This window comes from Coptis chinensis, chromosome 8, assembly GCF_015680905.1.
Source record: "Coptis chinensis isolate HL-2020 chromosome 8, ASM1568090v1, whole genome shotgun sequence".
NCBI classification, from domain to species: Eukaryota; Viridiplantae; Streptophyta; class Magnoliopsida; order Ranunculales; family Ranunculaceae; genus Coptis; species Coptis chinensis.
This window is the reverse complement of record NC_141463.1, coordinates 62,125,825-62,140,749: the sequence shown is the minus strand read 5'-3', so window position 1 is coordinate 62,140,749 and position 14,925 is coordinate 62,125,825. Positions and strand designations below refer to the sequence as shown.

At 38.2% G+C, this 14,925-nt stretch overlaps 1 non-coding gene across 1 annotated transcript; it reads left to right on the top strand.

The window, feature by feature from the left end:
- The first annotated feature begins 13,112 nt into the window (after positions 1-13,112).
- Positions 13,113-13,219, top strand: LOC147482308 (small nucleolar RNA R71). The gene has a single exon (XR_015207092.1). It is a non-coding gene; the product is annotated as a small nucleolar RNA R71 (small nucleolar RNA).
- Positions 13,220-14,925: the final 1,706 nt, after the last annotated feature.

The window sequence follows — 14,925 nt, the reverse complement described above, 5'->3', positions numbered from 1 at the left end:
GCCTGTCATGACTTCATTTGCATAAGTAATAGCTTAGCCAAGGTTTCTCATTTCAGTGTTCCTATGGTGAAGCTCCCCCTGGACTTGGTCATGTTTTGCTTGTAGAGTGGTGAATTGAGAACGCAGTTCCAAGATTTTCACTTTCCAAGAAGCAGCTTCGGTAGCTCCCCTTTGGGCTTTGTCTAGAGAGTTTCGGAGGTTGGCAATGGTCTCTCTCATGTTCCTAAAACCAGCATCTAACTTCTTTTCCCTGGCCAAAAGTTTGTCTACTTGGGTTTGCAGTTCCTCACCTCTTTTCTCAGTAGCCTCTCTTGCCCAGTTCAGCTCACCAGTGGCCATGTCGTCGGTAGTGGTACTGGTTGAGATCTCAAAGATTGGTTCTTTCATAGCCAAGAAGTTATTCACTAACTGAAAAAGAATACAGGATGTGTAAGTAACATAATGAGGGAAACAATACATTGTACAGAGAAGGAAATCTTACCTTGGTAAGATAAATGACAGATCCAAACTACCAGCCATGTTGGCTTCAGCTTTATCAACAGAAAGTTGCGCGGCTTCCAGAACTCCAAGCTCGATATCAACATTATTAACCGAGTATTTGTTGGTGATAAGAAGCTTATCAGTTCGGCCGCAACGCCTCATCTCCACGATCATCTCCCTTTCAGGAGAATCTGGAGATTGTGGTGAGAAGGGAATGTCATTACTCACCCCCCTCCTATCTCCAAATCGAGGATGGGGGAGACCAACAGTTACAGCAGTTGTCTCAGCAACGCCCTTCCACTTTCAGTCATCGGGGAGGGAAGGATCAATAATCAAAGGTATAAAGTCACCAGCCTATTCAAAACCTATGGGAGGGTCTGGAACTAGAAGGGGTACAACTACTTTCTCAAAAAACTTACCATAATGGGAAATAGTCACAGGAAACTTGAAAAGTGTTTCTTCATTTACAGATAGAGGGTGAAATTTCATTCTCTTATCTGGTGAGGCAACATCAGAAGCATGAGCAGGATCAACTCTCTTCAAGTTTAAACGATTGGACGCACGTACTTCCCTCTTGAAATTGCTAGTAGCTAGAAGTTCATGAGGCAGTTTAGGGCCCCTCCCGCCAGTGATCACACAATCATCACTGATATCAGGCTCCTAAACTGAACCCGATGTCGCAACATCACTGGAGGTTGCCACAGAACTCTTCTCTTTGCGGCTTCCTCTCCTTCTAGTACTCAAAGAGGATTCATCCTGAACTGGAGAAGGAAGAAGACCAACATCCTTATCCACAGGAGGAAGAAGTACTATGCGGCCAGAATTTACAGTATTTATCCCAAAAGGGGAAAAACCGGGGGCAATTGCCACCAGTTTTTCAGCAGACATGTTGAAATATTCAAAGAGACAGGTGGGGTCAGAAACTATCACCCAGGGCATCCTCTGATCCTTGGGGATCTTCTTGATGATGTCCACCATAGCAGGATCAGTTGCAGTTAATTGATTCCAGGGGGAAAAGTCATCTAAGGAAGAATAGTAAAAGAACTCAGTCAAAAAACTCTTATGATGATTGTAAAATTCATGAGAAAATAGACTTACTGGTTGGAGCATGAGTGTGTTTTCTGGGAACAGGAATCCCTACTAGCTCGCCATCAGCATCTAGAGGACGAATGTCTCACGCATTACCCAACACTCGAAGGTGGTGATCAGCCCAACCCTTGTCACTCTGCTTCCCCTCGAAAAAGACAATAGGAGAATTCTTGTCTCTAGCCATGAGGTAGTAGTAAGATTGGTCCCAAATACGGTGGACCTCGTAAAAATACCCAAACACCCAACGATTCATAACGAATCCATGTTTCTTTACCAGTATGGCAGAATACATGACAGTTCTATAGAACAGGGGTGCTGCTTAACCTAGAGCGAGATTGAAGTGGATTAGACACTCTCTTAACATTGGGTGGAGGGGAAGGGTGAGTCTGGCCCTAAGTTGCCCGATTGTGATGAGCGCTACTTCCTTGTAGGCCAACTCATCAGACAATCTCCCCCACTCAAGACAAATATCGGCAGGGATGTGAAAATTCTCTCGGATCAGTTCTAGGGAAGAAAGATCCCCGAAGTTTATAAGTGACCAGTTGGGATTCATGATCGGAAAAGAAAGAAAGTTTGAAGTTTTGGTTAAACCCTAACGAGAGATCAAAGGGTTCAGTATACAGGAAAAAGGTAGTCAAAGAGATAATGAGGGTTCTCTCACCATATTTTTTATATATAGATAAGATGGACGGTTACGATTAGCCCAAGCATTGTGTCTTTTTGGGATAGAACTGCCATCATTACCTTTTTCAGGAAATGCGCGGTCTGTTCGATCCGTCTTTTCATAAGCATTAATTAGTTGAGCCCATAAGCAATTCCGACAACTATTTAAGAAAAAGATTCTCGTGCCCAAAAGCAGTGTCGCTTCAAGCGCCCACGTGCTAGATGGCACGAGAAGGGGCATCTGTAGGGGGATTTCCCATCACTAACTAAATGACACGTGGGAGGGGAAATGACCCAGGACTATAAATGTCCAGAATGAGACGAGAGCCATCAGATTAGTTCTATGAATAAGTGATCTCGTGTTTATCACGAGTTTTTAGTAAGCATGTGCCAGGCACATGAGTAATCGCCTCTAAGCATAACAATTCTCCAAGCCGTTAGGAACTGATATAGATAGTTCCTAAACATAAGGAAACTGAAGAGGGCGATCTTTGATGATAAAGAAAGAATCGTAATGACATATCTTCAAGAGTTACCTTTTAGATATAATCTTCCGATATACGATAGGATATTATGATCAACAAGGAAACCTACCTCTAATAAGATATGATCTAGATTCAGACTTCCATAAGGAGAGGATTCCTAATAGGAAACCAGAGTCCAAAGATGGAAGAGAACTCATAAACGGGGAGGTTAACCCTAACCCTAGGACTCTCAAAGCTCTTCCTATATAAACCATAGGAATTCACTCTTAGGAACTACGCAAAATGGGTTTTGATTCTTCTAAATAAACAAAGAGATACGTAAGCAGCCGCCAAGCGGTTCAACCCTGAACTCAAAATCATCTCATCCCTTCTCTGTTGAGAAAGAGGCTCTGAATCACAAAGCACAAAGGAAGATCAGGGGATACTCAGAAATTCCCCTAAAAAGACCATCAGTTTGAACTGTATAATACCACTAAATTGAAAAATAAAACGGCCTCCTTTAATTAAGAAATAGGAGTAATTATAAGCACTACATCTCTAATCAAGGAACATGATATTTTCGCTGATTTATTCATAGTGTTGGATACCATCTTGTTTTTCAAGCATTTCCACCACCATCATTCTATAAAGGCACTTGTGGTTTCATATGTATACAGTAGAGGAGAAGGCGATGCATAAGAGCAATTCATTTTGGTCAATTCTAGTGGTCATCAAGATAGATAAACAAATATGTCTTCATATACTATCTTTGGCATTATTGTTGTGTTCTCATATACATTTGTATTTTCTTAGTACTTAAAATAACTGAAGTATTGCATGTTAAAGCTAGTAGTGTCACCATTAGATGCTTGCATGTAGTACGTGATTAAGCCCATTCTAAATAAACCCCATGAAAACAACAAAACTCAAAACCCTAATCTAAATAAGCTAAAAAGTTGAATCTTTGAAAACTCAAAACCCCATTCTAAATAACAATATTTACCTCAAGAGTGATTAGCTCCCAAATGTGCATTTTATTGCCCGAATATTACTGCATTACAGTCCCTCTTACGTTTAACAAAAAGACAACTCATAGCTGTTACTGCCTTTTTCAGGTTAAGGAGTATTTCAGACCGCTTATCATAAAAGCTGTGTCTTAGCACCAAAAGGAGCCTTAATCACGCTTATTATGAAGACCAGTAGCTACTATAGAAAAGTTCTGAAAAAGTCAAAATCAACCTGTCAAAGTCAACAGTCAAAGTCCTCAAATCAGAAGACCAAAGATGGAGGCCCTTATCTCAAATTATAAAGACTTTTCTCCTTAAACCTACCTTGGTCATGAAGAAACCAAAAAAGCAAAAGTAAAAGCGTGAGGTGTCTAATTTGTAATGGAGAAGGGCAAATCTGTAAAAGGCAAAAGTAGGGGTATATAAGCTAAAAGCAAGGGAGAGATAACCCATCCATTGTCTTAGGATCCAAACCATTTGGTTTGTTTAATTTCTTGTCTTGTTTTTCAATTCATGTTTTTATTTTCTTATTGTTTTATTTTATTTCAATCAATCTTGTTTATTTGTTCTTTGTTTTAATCTTCAATCTTGTTTACTTGTTCTTTGTTTTAATCTTCAATCTTGTTTGTTTGTGTCATTTCAATGTTTTAATCAATCTTCCCCTTCATATTTTCAATTCATTTCAATACAACAATCAAAGCTTTCATGTTTTCATTAGCTTAGAACCATTCTAATCCTACAAGAGTTAACCTTTCTTCTTCATTTCTCCCTCGCTCAAACTCTAAACAATTTAGGATGAGCCTCAACTCTTAATCTAAACTCTTTTGAAGCATACTCACAACAATATTAAAGCTTCAAATGGCGCCGCCATCATAGATTGAAGGAGTGAGAGTGATTGGTTGAGAATCTAAGAAGGGAGCACCATTCTCATCTCTCCATTTCTATTTTTTTTTTTCCATTTTTGTCATTTTATTTTATTGTTTTACAGTAATGATCCACTTTCTTGCAAATCAGGCTACGGAACAAACAACCTGGATAGGAGTTGAAGACAGAAAAAAACCGACGAACGTTGTCGGCACCGGACTCAGGAAACCTCCCAACCACATCAGCATATCAGTACCTGATTTTTTCCAGTATCGGTTGTTTGGAAGTGTGTACTTGTACTCCGAGCTCGGATTTTGTAATAGAGTAGGAGAAAATAGTGGAACTTGTTTGTAATAGTTAGTGATAAAAAAAAAATGAAAAAAAAAATATGGTTTTTGATTGATTTCTTATGATGAACATGAGTTAAACTTGGTTTAAGTTTTATACTTACCAAGGGATTAGAGTTTTAATTGCCTTGGGAAGTTCAAATGTGTGAGGCAAGTTGTGGATCATAGCTCACACACTATGGATCAACTTGGTAATCAACACTCTAAGTCCATTTGACTCTAGTTAATCTAGGTGATTAATCTAAAACTAGTTAATTAGATTAGTATAATCTTAGTTTAGTTTTAAGTTTGAGCCCTTGAAGGCAAAGTTATATAAATTGTCAAAACCCAACTTGTATGCTTTTTAAGTGGGCCTTTATTATAACTTAAAACAGGGTAAAGCTTGAAAGGTTGGGCCTGATTCTCAGATCAAACGCCAACCGACATCATGTTCTCCTCAAGCAGCGTGTAAGCACAGCTTGAGAGATAAATTCTAAACCTCCTTGAAGCCCAAGCAAGAGGATACTTGTGTGTTCAAGCATGCTTATGTGATTGTTTGAAATTTACTTTCCACACTGCAATTTACATTCACGTATAAGGATAAACCTAAGCCATAACAACCATTGGGAAGTCATTACCCAATGTAGGTAAATTAGACGTTGTTTGATTCTTGAAAGCCCTAGAACAAAAAAAATTAATTAAAATCAATCAACTAGAGCCTAATGTAGTCACGCTCCTCCAGAAAAGGACAAAAATATAGCCATGAGGATTTAGAGTAATCAGTTGCCAGATTTCGGTGGACTAACTACCTTCCTCACTCTCCTCCCCCAGATTCATCGTGAGTGAGATTCTTGGTAGTACACCACTTGGTGAAGTAATTGCCTACTCTTCTGAGACGTGTAGTAGAGCCATCCTAGTCTCACGCCCAACTATTCCTCTGAATAGGGCATAGTAAAATATAGACCAAAAGCAAAGTTTTCAAAACTCCATACTTGCAAAAATGAATTTCGATTGCTTGAGCATACATTGCACTGTTTGCGCATATTAGGAAATTTTTGGGGTCTTGCTAAAAGTGTATGATACTGCGTTAAGGCACTTCTAGTATTAGCAAGAATAAAACTTACTCACATAGGAGAGTTCGTCGACATAGACAATCTCCTGTTTCTAGTCCTCCATCTCATAAGATGGCTGACGAAGTAGTGCAAGCAGAAGAGCCTCTCTCCAACATCTACACATCGTTGCAAGATGGGCCTCCATCTTGTATATGACTCACACCACTTACAAGTGATTTTAGGATTCCACCGAACGTGTTCAATCTTCTACCCATCTTCCACGGGTTAGAACACGAGCTACCGTACGAGCATCTACATCGGATACATGAAGTATGTAATACATTTCAACATCCAGGCATCACCGACGATCAGTTTAAGCTACAAGTGTTTCCTTTCACTCTAGCTAACTAAAGCTTTAGTATTGGTGGAAGTATACTTCAAAAGAGTTTAGAAGTTGAGGTTCATCATAAATTGTTTAGAGTTTGAGTAAGGGAGATAGAAGAAGAAATGTAGACTCTTGAATATTAGAATGGTTCTAAGCTAATGAACTTGAAAACTTTGATTGTTGATTAAAATGACTTGAAAACATGAAAGGAAGATTTATTAAAACATTGAAATGAAACAAGCAAACAAGAACAAGATGAAGATTAAAACAAACAACAAATAACAAGTTGATTGAAAATAAAGGAAATGAAATAACAAGTTGATTGAAATAAAGGCAATGAAATATAAAGAAATTGAAAACATAAATAGAAAAAACAAAACAAGAAAATAAACAAACCAAATAGTTTGGATTCTAAGACAATAGATGAGTTCTCTCTCATTTATTTTTTTATTATATACAACTACTTTTGCCATTTACAGATGTACCCTCATCCATTCTAAACTAGACACCTTACCACTTTCACTTTTGTTATTTCTTTTGCTTTATGGGTGCCTTCTTGACCAAGATAGTTTTAGGGATAAGTCTTCATAATTTGAAATAAGGGCCTCCATATTTGGTCTTCTGATTTGAGTCCTTTGGCTATTGACTTTGACCGTTGACATTGACCCGTTGACTTTGACTTTTTCAGCACTTTTCCATAGCAACTATTGGTCTTCATAATAAGCGTGATTAAGGCTCTTTTTGGTATTAAGATGCAGCTTTTATGATAAGTGGCCTGAAATACTTCTTAACCTGAAAAAGGAAGTAAAAACTATGAGTTGTATTTTTGTTAAGCTTAAGAGGGATTGTAATGCATCAATATACGGGTAATAAAATGCACATTTGGGAGCTGATTACTACCCCTAAATAGCATTTTGCTTGTCCTCGAGGAAGAATGAGAGAAAAAACTAAGATCACAAATGAGTAATTTATTATCAGTCATACTAATCTCGTTTCGTAGAGTGCGATTGTATTGACCATATGCAACAAGGCCTTAAACCACTAGGACTTCCCTAGTAGATGAGCTTTAATCCTCATGAGAGTTTTCTAGTGAAGGTACTCACAAACTTCTTCAATTTAGTACAAAGGGTCTTGTTTCCTTATTTATTTTCAGAAGTTCATACATCTCATTAGCGGTGAATAAGGACAAGCTCCTTTGAACTCAGAATAACATATGTACAGTAATTTAAGCATCTAAAGATAATTGTACAAAACATAAACAATAAAATGCAAAAGCAGAGTTGTTTCTGAGGCTTTTGGAGGGCTTCCTTAAGTTGGGTTCACATAGGGGTGTGTTGCAATCACAACTCTCTGATAGATTCACTCAAGGTTCGTTCTCTTAAGTGCAGTAGGCACTTATATTCCTCACATACTTAAATAACATCCAAAGAAACCGGGGTCGATTGATCATGCTTACCACTTACTATCACACCATCTTATTCGTAATCGAGCTAGAGGTCTTTTATTAGGAGTTACGGGGTTAGGGTGATGGTTTAGAAAGAAAAAGGAAGGGAAAACTAAAATCTAATAAGATGAGAAACTAGGTCTTCATGATACTTGTAACTAGAGAAGAACCTTGTTTTGTTCTTCTGCTTCCAAATTGTGATACATTCTTTTAGCCCTTTGGCTTTGTGACTCCATATGATTTTGACTTTTGGTAATTCTAACTTTGCTTTTGATTCTTTTTATTTTTGATATCATCTCTTTTTTATTTTGAACTTTTGGGAGTTTCGATTGTTTTGACTCTTTTGGATTTTTGGAGTTTTGGTTTTTGGATGGGTCTTTCGGTTCTTCTCTTTCTTTCCTTTTCTTTTTGAAGCAAATAATTATTCTGTTTTTGTACAAGGTCTTCTCTTCTCTTTTTCTGATATCCATCCAGTTCTCAACTCATCAGTTGGGTAAGCTTTTTATTGTGTGTTACAATGGGTTAGGAATTTTTGGTGAAGAATAAAAAGGCTTTTAGAAAGGGTGAAAGCTCAAGAGGGGTAACTAGAGAAAAACTATTTTTTTGGGTTTTTAACATTTATTTGGCTATATCGATCCAAAAAGGGCCTAAATTCCCTCATAAGATGTGGCGTGGTGATCAAGCAAGTGGACGTGTGGTCTTTCTATCCGGACATCCTTTGTGTTATCACTCAATAATCATTCGGATGAGACTTTTGGCTAGATTCTCACAGAATATGGAACTTAATTGTTCTAACCTTGGCTTCGGAAACACACTGCTATATATACACACAAATGCTGATGCATGTCATTCATGAAAAGATGCAAAAACTATTGCACGTATATTAGTCTAAGTACGAAGAACAAGTCCTTACTCTATTACTATAATGAGACTTCTAAACTTTTTATTCATCATAGAAAAAGGAAACAAGACTTTTAAATACTAAACAGAAAAATATTTTTGGTATTTTTCAAAAAAAAATTAGAAAGGAAGAAATATACTATTATATATACTATATAGAAAATGCCTAGTTTTTGCAAAATGTTACTATACCAACTCTATGATAGAACTATGTTTGTTCTCAAAGTATGAAGATATAAAGGAAAATATTACCATAGAACATGAGCAAAAACGGCGATACACATATTATCTGTTATTCATGATGAAAATACGTCACCCCCAAATAAGTTTGGGGCGTGGGTTGTTTGATATAGAACAAGAAATACATGGTTTATTATACTAGGGATATCTACTATAAAATGCATGAAAGAAAAAATAGAAAATTTTGGAATGATGTATCTGTTTTACCTTCTACAAAACCAAATTCCATAAGAAAAACAAAATAAAACAAGTAGATCATATTAAACATAAAGTAAAACTTATACTACGTCATACACGTGAAAAAGAAACATAAAAATAAATAGATCCAACTATACTGACACTAGGAATCCTAGTCAGAATCCATGTGTGACTCATCTCGACGTCTAGAAGATCCTTCTCCTTGCTGACATCGAGGCTTGGCAAGTTTATCACTACACGGGAGCGCGTCTCGATGCTCTCTGCCTTTGTTCTAGTGACACTTTGGTTGAAAACGCGTCATTTTGCTCTATTTGGAAGGATCGCTACTCCTCTCTAAGGGTATGCTATTCCGCTCTGATATTCTGTTGTTCCGCTATGATGTTACCCTGAGTTTCTCTGAGTTGGTGGAGATATGAGTGCAGAATCCTCTGGCCTCCACGGATGAAGTGAATTCCGTCCATGGGCTGAGTGAACTGTCGAGTGGCATCTTCAGTGAAGTAATCCACCTTCTCAGTTGGGCGTGCTTGCTCAGCGGCTCTGGCTTCAGGTGGAAGCCATGACTTTTGGATATAGTAGGCATAGATAGGACCTGTGGTAGCGTCCTTGACCTCCACTAGGGCATCTGGTGCTTGGAACCCCCAGTGCTGCATGATCTTGGTGACCAACACTAGTAGAGGGCAGACGTCTTCTTCGGTTTGCAGAGTTGCTCAAAGATAAAGGAGACGATACATAAGCTATTCTTCTGCTCTTGAAGAATCCATAAAATATGAAGCATCGCCTTACCTATATTTGAAAGCTTGGCCGAGCCTAGCAGGTTGTATGTTGTCCACTGAGATACTACTAGTTGGTTCCTTTGTAGCGAACTCTAATAAGTGCAGTGAGACTTGGGGTTTTAACCCCTCGAGAAGCGTCTCTATCATCATCACATCGACGGTCTTTCCGCCTGGGGGCTATTTCATCTGAACATAGACTTTCGGAGGAAGCCCTAGAACACCACTCACCACCTCCTTGGTAAGCTCCAGCAAGCGGCTATCCTTAACAACCGTAATGCGGTCATCCTCCCCCCTAATCATGTAATTATAAAATGAAAGAGTGAGAGAGGGTGAATATACAACATCTTCCAACAAAACCAAGGGTTCCCATCCTCTTCTTCTGATATCAGCCCTGAAGTGCACTTCAAACAGATCGGAATAGAAGAGGTCTTGAAAATTTTACTCCCGCATGATTTTGAGAATTCGAGCTATTTAGAGTAGGGATTTGAAAAATTGGGGTTTTGAGTTGGAATGGGGGTTAAATTTTGTGAAGGCTGTGAAAAAATTGAATGGTGGTGTGTTGGGGTGAGGTCGTGAGCGCGAGTTAAGTGGGGCGGCTAGGGTTGGGAAAGTTTGGGATGTAGAAGAAATGAATGGGCGATCGCATGGGGTTAAAGGTTTGATGGCACATGCCTTTTTTAAGAAATTAAAATTTTGGCCCAAACCCAAATGAAATTAGGAAATTCCGATCTTGTCCTCAGAGTGCCTTGCCAACTTCTAGAGCCGATCCAAGCTTCGTTACTCGTTCGATCTTGACCTATGATGTACCAAAGCAATCATTATCGAAAATGTAATGTAACGGTATAGACACTTACATCCATCGGTAGATGAGAAACATATGATGGAAAGAACTATACAAGAACTGTAGGAATATATATACAGATAACAGAAAGAAAATTTTAATTAATTTTTTTGGGTTTTGAATAAGTTGACATAAATTTTAAAAATGTGGGTCGTTTAAAGTCAGATCCGCAAGACTTGGAAGTTTTTGAAAACTCGAGTCAATCCTAACCAGATGGCTAGATTACTTTCCTCAGATGTGCTTGATGAGCAGGTGGCTGGCACATAAAAACCGTAAAAACTAAATTGTTATGGTTGAAGATTGGGGCAAGTTGATGTTTGATAATTCAAGCACCAGCTTTCTCTCTTAACTCGTCTTTTACGTGCATATGAACTCTTACCTAAACCAGGAATGATTTTCGGTATATGTATCCATATCTTAAGCTATAGTTCTCTAGGAAGTGCTTGCACACAATCATTGAAATTGATCCATCTAGTCTTCCTAGGTGGAGGGTTTTTGTTTGCTACAGAAAACATTTTTGAAAAGGTTTTCAGAAACGAGAGAGATTAGAAGGGGAAAAGATTTAAACGAGAGGGGCAAGATTTTTAAGAAAGGAAATTTTTGAGTCTTTTAACATCAAATTCTCGAGACAAAATAGAGAGGTGGGGGAAAAAAGATAGAATTAAATAGAGAATAGTATCACTTTGGGTTACTATATTTGTTTAATTCTCGTTTGAAGACGCCTCGTCTTTCTTTTTTTTTTTTTTTTTGGGTTTGTTTTATCATTCAAAAATATCTTATCCATATAGAGGTTTTGCCAAGAAGATAAAATTATACATTAACCCGGTATTATTTTGGTTACTCCGGATGTATAACTTTCATTTTTTATATCTTCTGTTTTGAAAACTATGGAGAGATGTTTTAAGAAACTCATACTCAAAAGCAATGATTCTAGGTGTTACTACTTTAAAACAAATCGTAACAGATATTCTTAGGCAACTTTCGTGTCGGTTTTGTGGCCAACCCAATCTAGACAAACAGAGCTTCAGCTACGCGAGTTGTGGGATTTACTGTGCAAGATATGGAATGTCTTGACCCGGGTGAATAGCTCGGTGATATAGGCGACCCTGACTAAGCAAAGATGATCTCAAATTGCCCCTAGATTGCGTAGTTCTAGGGGCTGGTCTGTGTAAAATCTATTGCCCGTTTTGAAAAAGACAATCACTTAACTATTGATGTATCGAGAATCTATTATTAATAGCACAAAGAAATAAAACATTTTTTAAAAAGAAGTGTAAAATAAAGAAAAGAAAAAGTGTATACTCGCTCCACAGGTTCACACTTACTCCAATTACGAGTAAAAAGTGTTTTACAAAGAATATGCGAGATATAATATGGACTAAGGCTCCAGCACTTACAACCACACACTCCAAGTGGAGAGGTCCGGTTACATTATTGATGTATCCCTTTAAAGCAAAAGATGGAATGGAATGGGAATGGAATACATCGGAATTAAGGATTTAATCCTCATAGATGGGATGATTAAGAAAGAGTTTTTAGCGTTCCAGCTTCGTTCACGTCACTTTTTGTTTAAAAGCCTGTGTTTGTTGGTTTAGGATTAGGAATAGCTTGACCTAGGAACACACCTTTCTGGGTTTTATCTTGGGCTAACAAGTTTAGAGATTGTTGCATGGATACTAGAATTTGGGTTTGCTGTTGCATGACAGATAACACAATTTCAGTAGGCTTATCTGTTTGAACACTAGTTGATGGTGTGGAACTAGGTCTCTTTGGTTATTGATAGTTTTGGTTAAACTGGGATGGAACCAATGCTCTGTTCTGATTGGTATAGGTACATTGTCCTTGTCCTTGTCTGAAGGTATTTGTTGGTTGCTTGAAACTTGGTGGTGTTTGGATTTGTGGAATGTTGGTCCATGCGAAGTTTGGATGTTGTCTCCATGGTGCATTGGGTACATTAAAAGCACATACTTCTTCTGGCTGAAGTGATGATATGTTTGTGCTCAAGGGACAGGTGGCATCTATATGATTTAAGCTTAGACAGAAATTGCATGGTAAGGTATTTACATTCATGACAGGATGAGGGGTTTGGTCTTTTTGTTTGGTTATGAGGGCATCTATCTTTCTTGTGAGGGTTTCTATTAGGGTTTTGATTTCTAGATCTGATTTCACCTCAAAAATACCACTAGCCTTAGATGTACAATGTTTGGTTGTTCTGGAATTGTTTATGCCGCCCCAATAGGTACTCTTTTCAGCTTTGTTTTCAATAAATGTTAAAGCTTCGGTTGCACCTCTATCCAAAAAATTACCATTACTCATGATGTCGAGGGTTACTTTGTGTTATGGGAGAAGGCCTATGAAGAAACATTGGACAAGATTGGATTTTTCTAGTTTATGGTGAGGACATGAATGGAGTAGGTCAGAGAATCTATCCCATGCTTCGAAAAATATCTCACTCGGACTCTGTCTAAAGAACTATATCTTGCTTCTTATCTTTTATGTTTTCTTCGGTGGAAAGTACTTCTTCATGAAGGAGAACACAACCTTTTCCCATGTATCGAAATAGTCGGCCTTCTGTGAGAGAAGCCAATCGTGACTCTTGCCAGCTAGAGTGAAAGGAAACACTCGTAGCTTAACCTGATCGTCGGTGACGCCCGGATGATGAAAGGTATTACATACTTCATGTATCCGGCGTTGATGCTCGTACGGTAAGTCGTGTTCTAACCCGTGGAAGATGGGTAGAAGATTGAACACGTTTAGTGGAATCCTAAAATAGCTCATAAGCGGTGTGAGTCGTATACAAGATGGAGGTCCATCTTGCAACAGTGTGTAGAAGTTGGAGAGAGGCTCTTCAGCTTGCACTACTTCGTCAGCCATCTTAAGAGATGGATGACTACAAACAGGAGATTGTCTAGGTCGATGAACTCTTCTATGTGAGTAAGTTTTATTCTTGCTAATACTAGAAGTGCCTGAATGCAGTATCATACACTATTAGCAAGACCCCCCAAACTATCCTAATATGCGCAAACGGTGCAATGTATGCTCAAACAATCGAAATTCATTTTTGCAAGTATAGAGTTTTGAAAACGTTGCTTTTGGCCTATATTTTACTATACCCTGTTCAGTGGAACAGTTGGGCGCGTAACTAGGATGGCTCTACTATACATCTCAGAAGAGTAGGCAGTCACTTCACCAAGTGGTGTGCTACCAAGAATCTCACTCACGATGAATCTGGGGGAGGGGAGGGGAGTGAGGAAGGTAGTTGGTCCACCAAAATCTAGTAGTTGATTACTTTAAATCCTCGTGGCTATATTTTTGTCCTTTTCTGGACGAGCGTGACTACTTGGGCTCTAGTTAATTGATTTTAATTAGTTTTTTTTTGGTATAGGGCTTTCAAGAATCAAGCAACGTCCAATCTACCTACATTGGGTAATTACTTCCCAATGGTTGTTATGGCTCGGGTTCAGCCTTATGCACGAATGTAAGTTGCAGTGCGGAAAGTAAATTTTAAACAATCACGTAAGCATGCTTGAACACACAAGTATCATCTTACTTGGGCTTCGAGGAGGTTTGAAAATTACCTCTCAAGCCGTGCTTACACTCTGCTTGAGGAGAAGACGACGTCGGTTGGCGCTTGATTTGAAAATCAGGCCCAACCTTTCGAGCTTTACCCTGTTTTAAGTTACAAATAAAGGCCCACTTAAAAAGCCCACAAGTTGGGTTTTTAACAATTTATACAACTTTGCCTTCAAGGGGTCAAACATAAACTAAACTAAGATTATACTAATCTAATTAACTAATTTTAGATTAATCGCCTAGATTAACTAGAGTCAATTGGACTTAGAGTGTTTATTACCAAGTTAATTCAAAGTGTGTGAGTTATGGTCCACAACTTGTCTCACACACTTAAACTTTCTAAGGCAATTAAAACTCTAATCCATTGGTAAGTATTAAACTTAAACCAAGTTTAACTCAAGTTCATCATAATAAATCAATTAAAAACCAAGTTTTCATTGTTTTTTTTTGTTTTTCTTTTTATCACTAGCTATTACAAACAAGTTCCACTATTTTCTCCTACTCTATTACAAAATCCAGGCTTGGAGTATAACTGTGTGTCACAAATGAATTGGACCTTGAAAAAATCTCACGCACTTCTGTGGAGGTGAACCAGCGCTCACGCTCGCGCTGCCCGCGCAATCGCC